The sequence below is a fragment of the Mesoplodon mirus genome (genome assembly GCF_964341445.2).
Source record: "Mesoplodon mirus genome assembly, chromosome: 3".
Classification (NCBI taxonomy): domain Eukaryota; kingdom Metazoa; phylum Chordata; class Mammalia; order Artiodactyla; family Ziphiidae; genus Mesoplodon; species Mesoplodon mirus.
The window spans coordinates 147,692,424-147,703,783 of NC_138978.1; the positions used below are offsets into that span (position 1 = coordinate 147,692,424).

At 42.4% G+C, this 11,360-nt stretch overlaps 1 long non-coding RNA gene across 1 annotated transcript; it reads left to right on the forward strand.

Moving 5' to 3' along the window:
* The first annotated feature begins 2,891 nt into the window (after window positions 1-2,891).
* LOC309800470 lies at window positions 2,892-6,771 on the forward strand. Its single transcript, XR_014293463.1, has 3 exons — window positions 2,892-3,093; window positions 4,025-4,129; window positions 6,367-6,771. It is a non-coding gene; the product is annotated as an uncharacterized lncRNA (long non-coding RNA).
* Window positions 6,772-11,360: the final 4,589 nt, after the last annotated feature.

The window sequence follows — 11,360 nt, forward strand, 5'->3', positions numbered from 1 at the left end:
TCTTTATCTGTAAAAAAAAAAAAAAATAGTGGTAATACCTTAAGCATTGTGAGATGGATTGCGTTAACATTTGAAAAGTATTTAGAATAATTTCTGGCATATTGTAAATCCTACATAAGTGTTTGCTAAATAAATACAATAAAACAGAACAGAGTGACTGGCCTCAAGCAACTGCTCAGTAGATGTTTGCTGTTTTTGCATTTAAAAGTCAATAAGTTAAAAGGACAGAGAGAGAGAGAGAGAGAGAGAGAGAGAATATGCAGGAGCGCCAGGGAAAAGGGACACACACCCACTTCTACGTTGGTGGCCCAAGTACCTAGTGAACACATTGTTGCATGAGCTGGGTTGCAGCCTCAGGAATGAGATTGCGGGGAGCAAGATAGAAAGGGGTTGGGGACCACGAGGTGTGGCAGGGCATGACAAGATAGGCAGACATGCCTGTCCTTTAGCCCCTGTCAATCACTCCCCGAGTTGATGACGATGTGCTGATGTGTGTGGGAGCAAGACAGCAGCAATCTGTGTTGGATCTTAATGCATCAGCCCCTGGGGAGCCGGGCTCTCACCAAGTCAGGGTCACGGGAGAGGAGGCACGCTTGCTTCCCCAGCTCCACGTCCTCAGGCTCAGCTGCTGCAGAATTGCCTAGCTTTCTGAGGGTGTGGAGGTGAGTCCAGGTCTTTACCTCACCCCCCGCCCCCCCACCTTCACTTGGGAGGGACCAGCATGCAAGCTTGACTGGATCCTCTGGCCTCTACCTGTATCATTGAGCCCCCAACTAGTTTGCTCATCTGAAACCCTGAGAAAGCGTGGAGGGCGTGCAAGGGAAGGGGATGCTTTTATAATCCCAAGCCTGGCTTCTAGCCTTAATAAACTCTCCCTCACTCCCTGCTAATCCATCCTGCCCCTCCTCCCAATCGCATCTATCAACTCTGCTGTCATTATGTGGCTCCCTCAGAGAAGACTTCAGTAGCCCCTATTTCCCGCTGTTTCAAGTTGAAGCCACTCTACCTGTTCCTGCAGCCCTCAGTGACACAGAGCAGCCAGGCTTTATTCAGTGCTGACTCTAGTAGGACTGTGTCTGCCCAACCTGCTCTATATTTTCACCACCATCCATGGGATGGGATAGCTCCATGAAATGATGTGAATTGACAATTGTCACCAGCTAATAAGTACCAGGTTGGGAACAGAACTGATCTGACCTCAAAGCCCAAGACACTGGCTTCTGTGCTTGTGTTTCCCAGTGTGTGAGTCATAGAAAAGTAGTTCCAAGGTTTAGTAATAGATATTAAAAAAAAAAAAAACTGTGAAGATGTATGCTTAAAAAAATTCTAGATTAAATTCAGTGAAAGGATTTCTTTATTGCAGGACTTTTCAGAGCCCTGAAAATGGAGATGTGAATTGTGACTCTTAGAAAGAGGGTTAAGGCTTACTTAAACATGGAAAAATCCCTTTTCCCTCTCTCAGTGCATCTTGCCAGGCTGGGGATCTCAGAGTGCGCTTAGGGAATACTTCTCTATGCCATCTGTTACCTCTCAGCATTTCTCCCCCCACCCCCCAACAGTATATAATCCTCAACCACTCCCGCCCCATCCAGGCAGCCTGGTCTTCCTGTCCCATGAATTCTCCTGTCATTCATGCCTCGATGCTTTAGCACATGCTGCTCCTTTCCATGGTGGTATTTTCCTCCCTTACTTCTATATATGCATCAAGGCCCAAATCAAGTCCCCTCTCTCTTTGAAGACTTTCTTGCACACTCCAGCCTTCTCCATCATCTGCTCCCCTCAGCTCCCATCTGTAAGCTTATTTAAAGACTCCTTAGTACACTGATATTGCTCTGAGCCTGAAAATTCCCATTAGAAATATACACTGCACTTACATGACGCTCCCAGGGTCCTTAACACAGAATGGAAAATCTTTATCAGGATTTGCTGGTGGAATATAGATGATTAAAAACAGAAATTGGGGGCTTCCTTGTTGGTGCAGTGGTTGAGAGTCCACCTGCCGATGCAGAGGACACGGGTTCGTGCCCTGGTCCGGGAGGATCCCAAGTGCCGCGGAGCGGCTGGACCCGTGAGCCATGGCCGCTGAGCCTGCGTGTCCGGAGACTGTGCTCCGCAACGGGAGAGGCCACAACAGTGAGAGGCCCGCGTACCGCAAAAAAATAAAAAATAAAAATAAAATAAAACAGAAATTGGGATCCCCTCCTGTGTGCCAGCCGACTCTAAGAATACCAGCCAGGATGAAGAGGAGCCCTCCTTCCATCCTCACTGGTCCCCACCTGGTTCCCCTTGCTGCCTTTATCCTGGGGTGGCGGCAGTTCCAGAGCACTGCCTTCAGGTGCACCAGCCTTCGAGATGGTTTTTGACGGCTCCCTTGACTTTATTGGTTACAAAAGAAGGCCAGCCATGCCAGGAGACACTGTTCCAGCCACAACCAGCCACACTTCCCAGCCCCATCCCCTAGTGAAGTGGGAGAGGTAGTGGAGTGCTAGGCTGCAAACTCCCTGCAAATGTAAATTTAAAATAAATAAACAAATAAAAAGAGTTTCTGCAGCCTCTGGGATCATTTCCCATTTGTAATCTCTTTTTCTCTTCCTGAACTTCAAGTCTCCTTCCGTGTCTCGTTGTGTCTGTCTCTGCCTGTCTGTCAGTTTGCCTCCCTTTTCAAAAAACCTGAATAAAACAGCAAACCGTCTCCCTTTCCTATCTGAGAGCAGAGAATAAAGCAGTCACATGTCAGGGGCACATTTTCGGGTTTTATTCTCGTCAACAGTATTCTTCCCCCATAATTGCTATAGAAACACCAAATCCCTTTCCATCCTTTTGCACGTGCTGTCAGGCCTCACTTTAATGTTCCTGGCTCAGTGCTGGCTACAGCACACGTCAGCGCCCAGGAACGGGTAAGCGTTGGGTGAAAACCCCCCGTCCAGTTGATGCTGTCTGTGCTCTCCCTTCCCCACTCTTTTCATCTAATTTAAGATGCAGCACAGAACGTCGGAGCCAGACACGATGCAGCCTGTGTAGCAGCACCAACCACGGAGGCAGCTCTTTGGAAAGAAAGCGGCTCAGCCAGGACTGAAGGGCGCATGCTCTCTGGTGAGCATCCGCAGATGCAACCTGTCCACACCTCTGGGACTTGGCCTGGCCTCCCAGAAAGGTCCAACTCTGATTCAGAGCTCTTGAACTTCGCACAGTCTAAAGGAGGGAGGAAAGCTCTTTCGCTGGGGCTAGAACCCAATCTCCTCAGCACTCGCCCATCTGGCTGCATGGGTGCTGTTTGCAGGCAAAGTGAGACAGGAACTGGTCCCTTGCAGGTCCAGCTTCTCCATTTCTGGCACAGATGCCTTCAGCTCCTAGAAGCAAGTAGGGCCAAAGGACGCTGCACACATCTTGTATGAGCAAAGGACCTACTGAGACTCTTCGTCAGGGACTCTGGTACCTAGGAAAAAGCTTTGGGAGAATACGGGGATAGGAACAGGTTGGTTGTTCCCAGCCACACTGAAAGAATACGGAGGTTCATAAGGCCAAGGAACCAAAGCCTTTCTTAAATGTCTTTGTGCAGGAATTTGATTAAACAGGGACGCGTAAGAACACTGACCCGCTACATCCCTGGAAGGATCGAGGGGTAATGTAGGCTGTGAGAGATCATGAGTTATGCATTGTTCAAAATGATCCCGTAAATCCTGAAATGGGTTTTTTTAAAAAAGGAAAACAAAGCAAATCAAGATGAATAAATGTTAATGAATCACTGCCTCTCTGTGGCAATGGGAACGTGAGGCAGATCTAATGACTCTGTCAGCAGATAACATCAACTCTGAATATTTCATGGAGAAGTGGAGGTGGACCTCAGAGATGAGGTCAGTCGCCCACATGTGGGGGGGCAGCAGAGCCTTAAAAAGCTGCAGGAGAGGGACATTTCTTTGAGCAGTAGGCTGGATTTTCTAGCAAGCTTTCAGGGGTGAGTTGGCCCTGGCATATGGCATACGTGATAAAGGCACTACATTGACTGAATAATGACTCTTTGCAGATGCTTTACATATATCAACTCTACCAAGGAGCTATCACTGTGCACACTTCCTAGTTTAGGAGACTGAGGCCTCCAGAAAATAAAGTGCCCCACGTTACAGGTCTGGTAAGTGGCAAAGCTGGGATTCAAACCCAGGGCTCTCTTGACTCCAAAGTCTTAATCCTACCCTACACTCCAGATCACCACATTTCTCCCCCTTACCCTCCTGCCCACATATTTTCTAGGCTTTGAAACCATGTCACTGCAGCTTGACATGAGCCCGCCATTGACTTAGCATGGGGGACAGCCGCTCACATAGTAGGTGCTCAATAAAGCAATAAATATTTATTGAATTGAATTTCCTTCCAGGAGAAGAAAATGACTTTGCCCTGTTCTCATAGACAGGTGGAAAATCACAAAATAAAACCTTCCCCCAGGGGTAGATAACACATGCAGCCTGACCTCCTCAGAGGCAGACACAAGGGCTATCATCCTCCCAATCATTGTTGTTATTATTATTATATGGCTGCCAAGTGCTTAAACAGGTGATGCAGAAGTGAAAGACCCAGCAGATAATACGTGGTTCTTAAGAGACAGCCCCCACTTTAGCACCATCTGTATCCAAGGGGACTCCCAGGCACCAAATTCACTTAAAACTTTTTTTTAATTAACAAATGGAAGAACAGGAACAGACTTTCCCCAGCCTATCTGTCACGTCCCCACCCAGTGACAGCTAAAACGTTTCACTTGTCAGTCAGAGGTAAATACCACGTCTAAGCTTTGTACTGTACATCCCCAGAATAGATGTTGCTAATGGCCTTGATGACAGTCCCTGATTTCCAAAGCATATGTGAGAAAGTGGAGAAGAGGGGAGGCCAGTGGGAAGGGGGCAGGAAGGCAGGGGAGGCTGCAGGCAGGAATGGGTGGTATTGCGTATCTTTCTTTTCAGTATAATCATGCTGCCTCTTATTTTGTTTCCACTTTTTTGCCATTTTCCTCCGAGAGCTTTTTCAAGTGTCCACAACTCTATGAGTGCTCAGTGGTCTTAGCCTTAAGGCCAAGAGGAAAAGGGCAGAGAGAGGACACCAGTCCTACCTTCTACTGACAGCTTCATTTGGATGGGGAGGATTGTTTTCACCACTTCTCATGGACCAGGGAGGCCATGATACTCTGAGGAATCCTCACTCTGACCTCAAGTGCAAGCAGATGCCACACCCAGTCAAAGCAAGACCCTTCTTCCTTGGGGCTGGGGTGTTCATGCTCAGGCTGCAGGGAGGTGGGGAGGGTCTAAACCTGCAGATCATGCCTGATAGTGATGTCAGACACCCTATTTGTCTAAACACCTCTGGTCATTCATCAGGCAATGGCTGGGGCTGGCTCTTCCTTTTAATGAAAAGGAAAGGGGAATAAAGCCAGGGAGAAATGGACAGCTAGGAAGTTTCATTCATGCAGCCAAAGTCATTACTATCAGACTATGCCCTAGTCACCGCTTAGATGAATAAGACCCAGCCCCATTCTCAAGGAGTCCTCATCCCTACTTGCCCTTGTCAGATCCACTGACCAGAACTCAATGAGCAAATGCTTCAACTCAGGTTGGAGGGACTTGAATGTCAATTACACAACCCTGAACAATGGAAAATAAGCAAATCCTTGTCTGAAATGAATCCCTGCACGCACACACACTTAACCACCCCACTCTACCTTCCCACAAAATTACATCACCCCTACCACCTTCCCCTTGCCCCTGAACTGAAATAGCCCACATTTCTCCTGGATCATGTCTCTTTACCCTGTTTAACACTTATTAAGGTTTACTGTGTGTCACTTGCTCTTTCTAAGTACTTTATGACTCTTACCTATGACACAGGTACTACAAATGTCCCATTTTTTTTTTCATTTTTTTTTTTTTGCGGTACGCGGGCCTCTCACTGCTGTGGCCTCTCCCGTTGCGGAGCACAGGCTCCGGACGCATAGGCTCAGCGGCCATGGCTCACGGGCCCAGCTGCTCCACAGCATGTGAGATCTTCCCGGACCGGGGTACAAACCCGCGTCCCCTGCATCGGCAGGCGGACTCTCAACCACTGCACCACCAGGGTAGCCCCAAATGTCCCATTTTATAGATAAGAAAACTGAGACTTATCATTGATCATGAATTTAGGCCATCTCTCTGCAGATTCTTCTTTTGTGCTTTTCTGTCTCACTGAACTTGCATTATCTGGCCCTTACCCCCTCAGTGACAAACATGTAACCTCTTCTTACCACTGGGAAAATAACGTCACCTTCCTGGCTCTTGTGTGCAACTGATCACAGACTGAAGATTACAGGTGTGGAGACACTTAGATTTCTCCCTTCTGTTCTTGTAGACACCTGCAACTGGACTGTGTCTGAAACATCCTGAAAGAAGATGCCACAAGGCTCAGGGGACACCTGGTACCACACCATGCTCCACGGCCCTTGTTGACTCATTTATATGGTTTTTCTTGACCTCTATCATGAGCGTGAATTCAAACCCTTTAGGAAAGGAAGACAGGTTTCCCAACAAACCTATAACTCGTGGTACAGTGTCTCTGCAGACAAATTGACATTCCATGGGCAGCCAAGGGTTTATTTCTGAGGGTAATGATAAAATCACTGTTTTTAAGGCCTTCACTTGCCCTGATTTGACTTCATATTCTCAGGAGGCCTGCACCCCCATTCTCTCCAGAACATCGACTTTAATTTAAAGGTCTGTCAAAGATCTTTGAAGGCCTAAATCTTTCCCTTCCAGCTGGTCAGAGATATTGGCATATTAATCTATTTAGTAATTATGCAAACAAGCTCAGACCATGTGTTACTGAAAATTAAACTATAAAAATGTGTCCAATCAAATCACTCACTTTCTCAATCTCATCGTGTCATTAAATTCAACACCAAGATTAATTACGAAGCAGTGGGTCAGATTTGCCAGATGTTGCACTGGCTCCATTCAAGGTACATATGTTTCTCCACCTACCATCTCTGCAGACTCAGCCACTGATTCCACAGTTGCTGGTCTGGTTCAGGGTTACCTTAGCCTGAACATGTCTGGTACTGACTGAGTCAAATGCTCTTGCATCTCCTGCTCCTTGGTGTTCAAGGCAACTGTTGGTGAATGATCTGTCTCGAGAGAGAGTCACAAGGGAGTTAGAACTGCCAGACAGCTTTGAGATAAAGGAAGGAGGCTGCTGTTTTGTGGGAAGTTATAATTACAGGGCTAGGGAAGCCACAGATGTGGGTTTTAGGCCAGAATCTCTGATCTTTTCCCTCATGGCACAATTTCTTGGTAAACTGCTTTTCTTCCTGGCTAGGCAGTGTCACCACTTATTATGTAAGCACCACTCAGTTGGAGTGTCCAGGGTACCACGGGAAGGGCAGAACATCAGGAATAACACATAATTGGTCTCATCCAGGTTCCCTGCCACTTACTGGATATATGACGAAAGACATTAGCCAGGGCTGAGTTCTCATCTCACAGCTTAACCGAGGAAGGATCCACTTTCAAGCTCATGTGGTTACTGGCAGAATTCAGTTACTGATATCCTGTTAGACTTTTACAATCTCTGAGCACTTTTAGTTGTAAAATGAGAAGGTAAAAATACCAACCTTACAGGGTAGTAATTATGAAAGAGTATACAAAAAGTGCTTGGCATTTTGTGTAGTGAATAAACACTTAAGTTCTTGAGTCAGAGCATCCAGAGTTCAATTCTTGCTCTACACTCTACTGATTACCAGCCGGATGACTTTGAGCAAGTGACCTAAACTTTCCAAGCCTTGGTTTCCTCATCTATAAAATGGGATGATAACAGAATTTATCTCTTAGGTAGGATTAAAATACAATTCATGTCAATGCTAAGAAGAGTGCCTAGAAAATAACAAACATTCAATAAATATTCAGGAATGTTACTATAATCATTTTCATGGAATATGTAGTAGACATGCAGAAAATATTAGTTTCCTTCTCAACTCTCTCCTTTTCTCTCCCCATCTTTATTAGAAGAATATCGTTCCAAGGTTTTTACATTTTTTAACAAGTAGTAGTTAAAGATAGACTCTGATACATTAAAAAGACATATTATAATCTCTTATAAAACCATACATACATAAACACAAATAATACAAAGAGACATAATGAAAAAGTTAATACAGAAGATAAATTGCAATACTAAAGAGATCACTTGGTTCACCAAAAAGAAGGTGGGAAATGGGTAATTGAGTAACAAAATGCACATGGGATTTAATAACACATAAGATGATAGTCTCAAATACAGGCATATCAATAACTTTATTAAATTTAAATGGACTGAACACCCCAATTAAAAGGGAGAGATTGCTAGACTGGATAATAAAGCAAACCTACGCAGTTTATAGGTAGTACACTTAAAACATAAAACCACAGATTAAAAATAAGAAGATGGAAAAGTATATATATTTGTGATGGACAGATTCTGAGATGACCCCCATGATCCCTGATCCTGATATTTACAGTGTTGTGTAATACCCTCCCCTCGACTGTGGACAAGACTAGTGACTTGTAACTAACAGAATATGGCATTAGTGATGAGATGTTACTTCCATGATTACATTGCATAATATTGTAACACTAATATTGCCACAGGACTCTCTTCCTTACTTGTTCTGATAAAACAAGAGGTGCATTGGGGAGGCCCACGCTGCAAAGGACTGAGAAAGCCTTCAGTCAGCAATCAATAAGGCACTGAGAGTGGTTTTCAGTCAACAGCTAACCCCAAACTGAGTCCCTTAGTCTAACAGGATATCAGTAACTGAATTCTGCCAGTAACCACATGAGCTTGAAAGTGGATCCTTCTCGGTTAAGCCGTGAGATGAGAACTCAGCCCTGGCTAATAACAGTCATTGTCACCTTGCACAGAATTCATCTAAGCCAGGCCAGACTCTTACCTCACAGAAACTGTGAACAATCAATGTGCTTTGAATCACTAAGTGTGTGGTAATATTGTTATACAGTGATAGAAAGACAATACAACCTACAAACACAAACAGGTGAAAGCTTGTGTTCCTGTATTAATATCAGAAAAAGTAGTTCTCAAGTTGAAGAGAATTACTAGAGACAGAGAGAAATATTTCCTAAAGACAAACGAATCAATTTATAGGGTCATTTTTTTCAGTTTTATTGAGACATAATTGATATATAGTACTATATAAGTTTAAGGTGTATAGCATAGTGACTTGACATACATATATTACAAAATGGTTACAACAATAAGTTTAGTTACCATCCATCACTTATATAGTTATGATTTTTTTTCTTTGTGATGAGAACTTTTAGGATCTGCTCTCTCAGCAACTTTCAAATATATACAAGTTCCATTTACTATAGGAAACAGCAATCTTAAATGTGCATGCACCTAATAACAAATCTTACAAATACATGAAGCAAAAAACTGACAGAAAGAAGTAGAAATAAATCCATAATCATAACTAAAAATGTTAACATTATTCTCTCAGTAATTAATTGAATGAGTAGCCAAAATAATCAATGAAGAATTCTATACCCACCAAAAACATCTTTTAAAAATGAATGCAGGATAGGCTTTTTGAGGCAAACAAAAACAGAATGAAGGCACTGAAAGTAGCACTACACTGCAAAGAAATGTTAAAGGAAATTCTTCCACAGAAGGATCATTATATCAAATGGAAAATTTGGATCTGCACAAGTAAATGAAGAATGTCAGAAGTGGTAAAATAAAGGTAAAGGTAAAGATAAAAGACTGTAGTTTTCTTATTTCAATCACTTCAAAAGAAAACTGGTGGTCTGTAGTAAAAATAAAGTAATTTTGTGGGTTGTAACATATATAGAATTAAACTCTATGAAAACAGTAGGACAAAGGACTGGAGAGAGAAAACAGAAGACGACTCAAAGTTTCTTACACTATATGTAAAGTGGTACAATACTGTTTTAAGATAGAGTATAATAAGATAAAGATACATTGCAAACCCTTAAGCAATCATTAAACAAAATTTTTGAAAACAGGTATAACTCAGAAGTCAAGAGTAGTAATAAAATGGAGTTATAATAAATACAACCCAATAAAATTCAAAATTAGGCAGAAAAAGAGGGAGGAAATTAACAAATAACAGATGGACAAACATAAACCAACTAGTAAGATTATACATATAAAGATCATCATTTCATGCAAATCAAAACTACAATGAGGTACCACCTCACACCAGTCAGAATGGCCATCATTAAAAAGTTTACGAACAATAAAACCTGGAGAGGGTGCAGAGAAAAGGGAACCCTCCTACACTGTTGGTGGGATTGTAAATTGTTGCAGCCACTGTGAAAAGCTCTGTTTTCAAAAAACCGAAAATAGAGTTGCCATATGATCCAGCAGTCCCAATCCTGGGCATATACCCAGACAAAACTATAATTCAAAAATATACATACACCCACTATGTTCATAGCAGCACTATTTACAATAGCCAAGACATGGAAGCAACCTAAATGTCTATCAACAGAGGAATGGATAAAGAAGATGTGTTATATATACATAAAATATACATATTTTATATATATATAATATACATATTAAATATATATTAAATGGAATATTACTTGAACATTAAAAACAATGAAATGATGCCATTTGTAGCAATATGGGTGGACCTAGAGATTATCATACTAAGTGAAGTCAGAAAGAGAAAGACAAATACTATGTGATGTTACTTATATGTGGAATCTAAAATTCGACACAAATGAACATATCTACAAAAGAGAAATAGACTCACAGACATAGAGAACAGACTTGTGGTTGCCAAGGGGGAAGGAGGGTGCAAGGGTGGAGGATTGGGAGTTTGGAATTAGCATATGCAAACTCTTAGTATAGGATGGATAAACAACAAGGTCCTACTGTATAGCACAGGGAACTATATTCTATATCCTGTGATAAACCATAATGGAAAAGAAAATGAAAAAGACTCTCTCTCTCTCTCTCTCTCTCTCTCTCTCTCTCTATATATATATATATATATATATATATACATATATAAAACTGAGTCATTTTGCTATACAGCAGAAATTAACACAGCATTGTAAACCAACTATACTTCAATAAAATAAAAAAAAATATCATCATTTCAATATTTACATTGAATGTGAAAGGTCTAAAACTGCCACTGAAACATAGAAATTGTCATACTGGATTAAAAAGAAAAGATCTAAATATGCACATTGAGTATGATGACATAGATAGGTTAAAAGCAAAAGGATGATAACAGATACACAATGAAAACACAATCAAAAGAAAGTTGAAGCAGAGTTCTTGACATAGGCGAGTACTCAATAAATGTTAGCCACTAA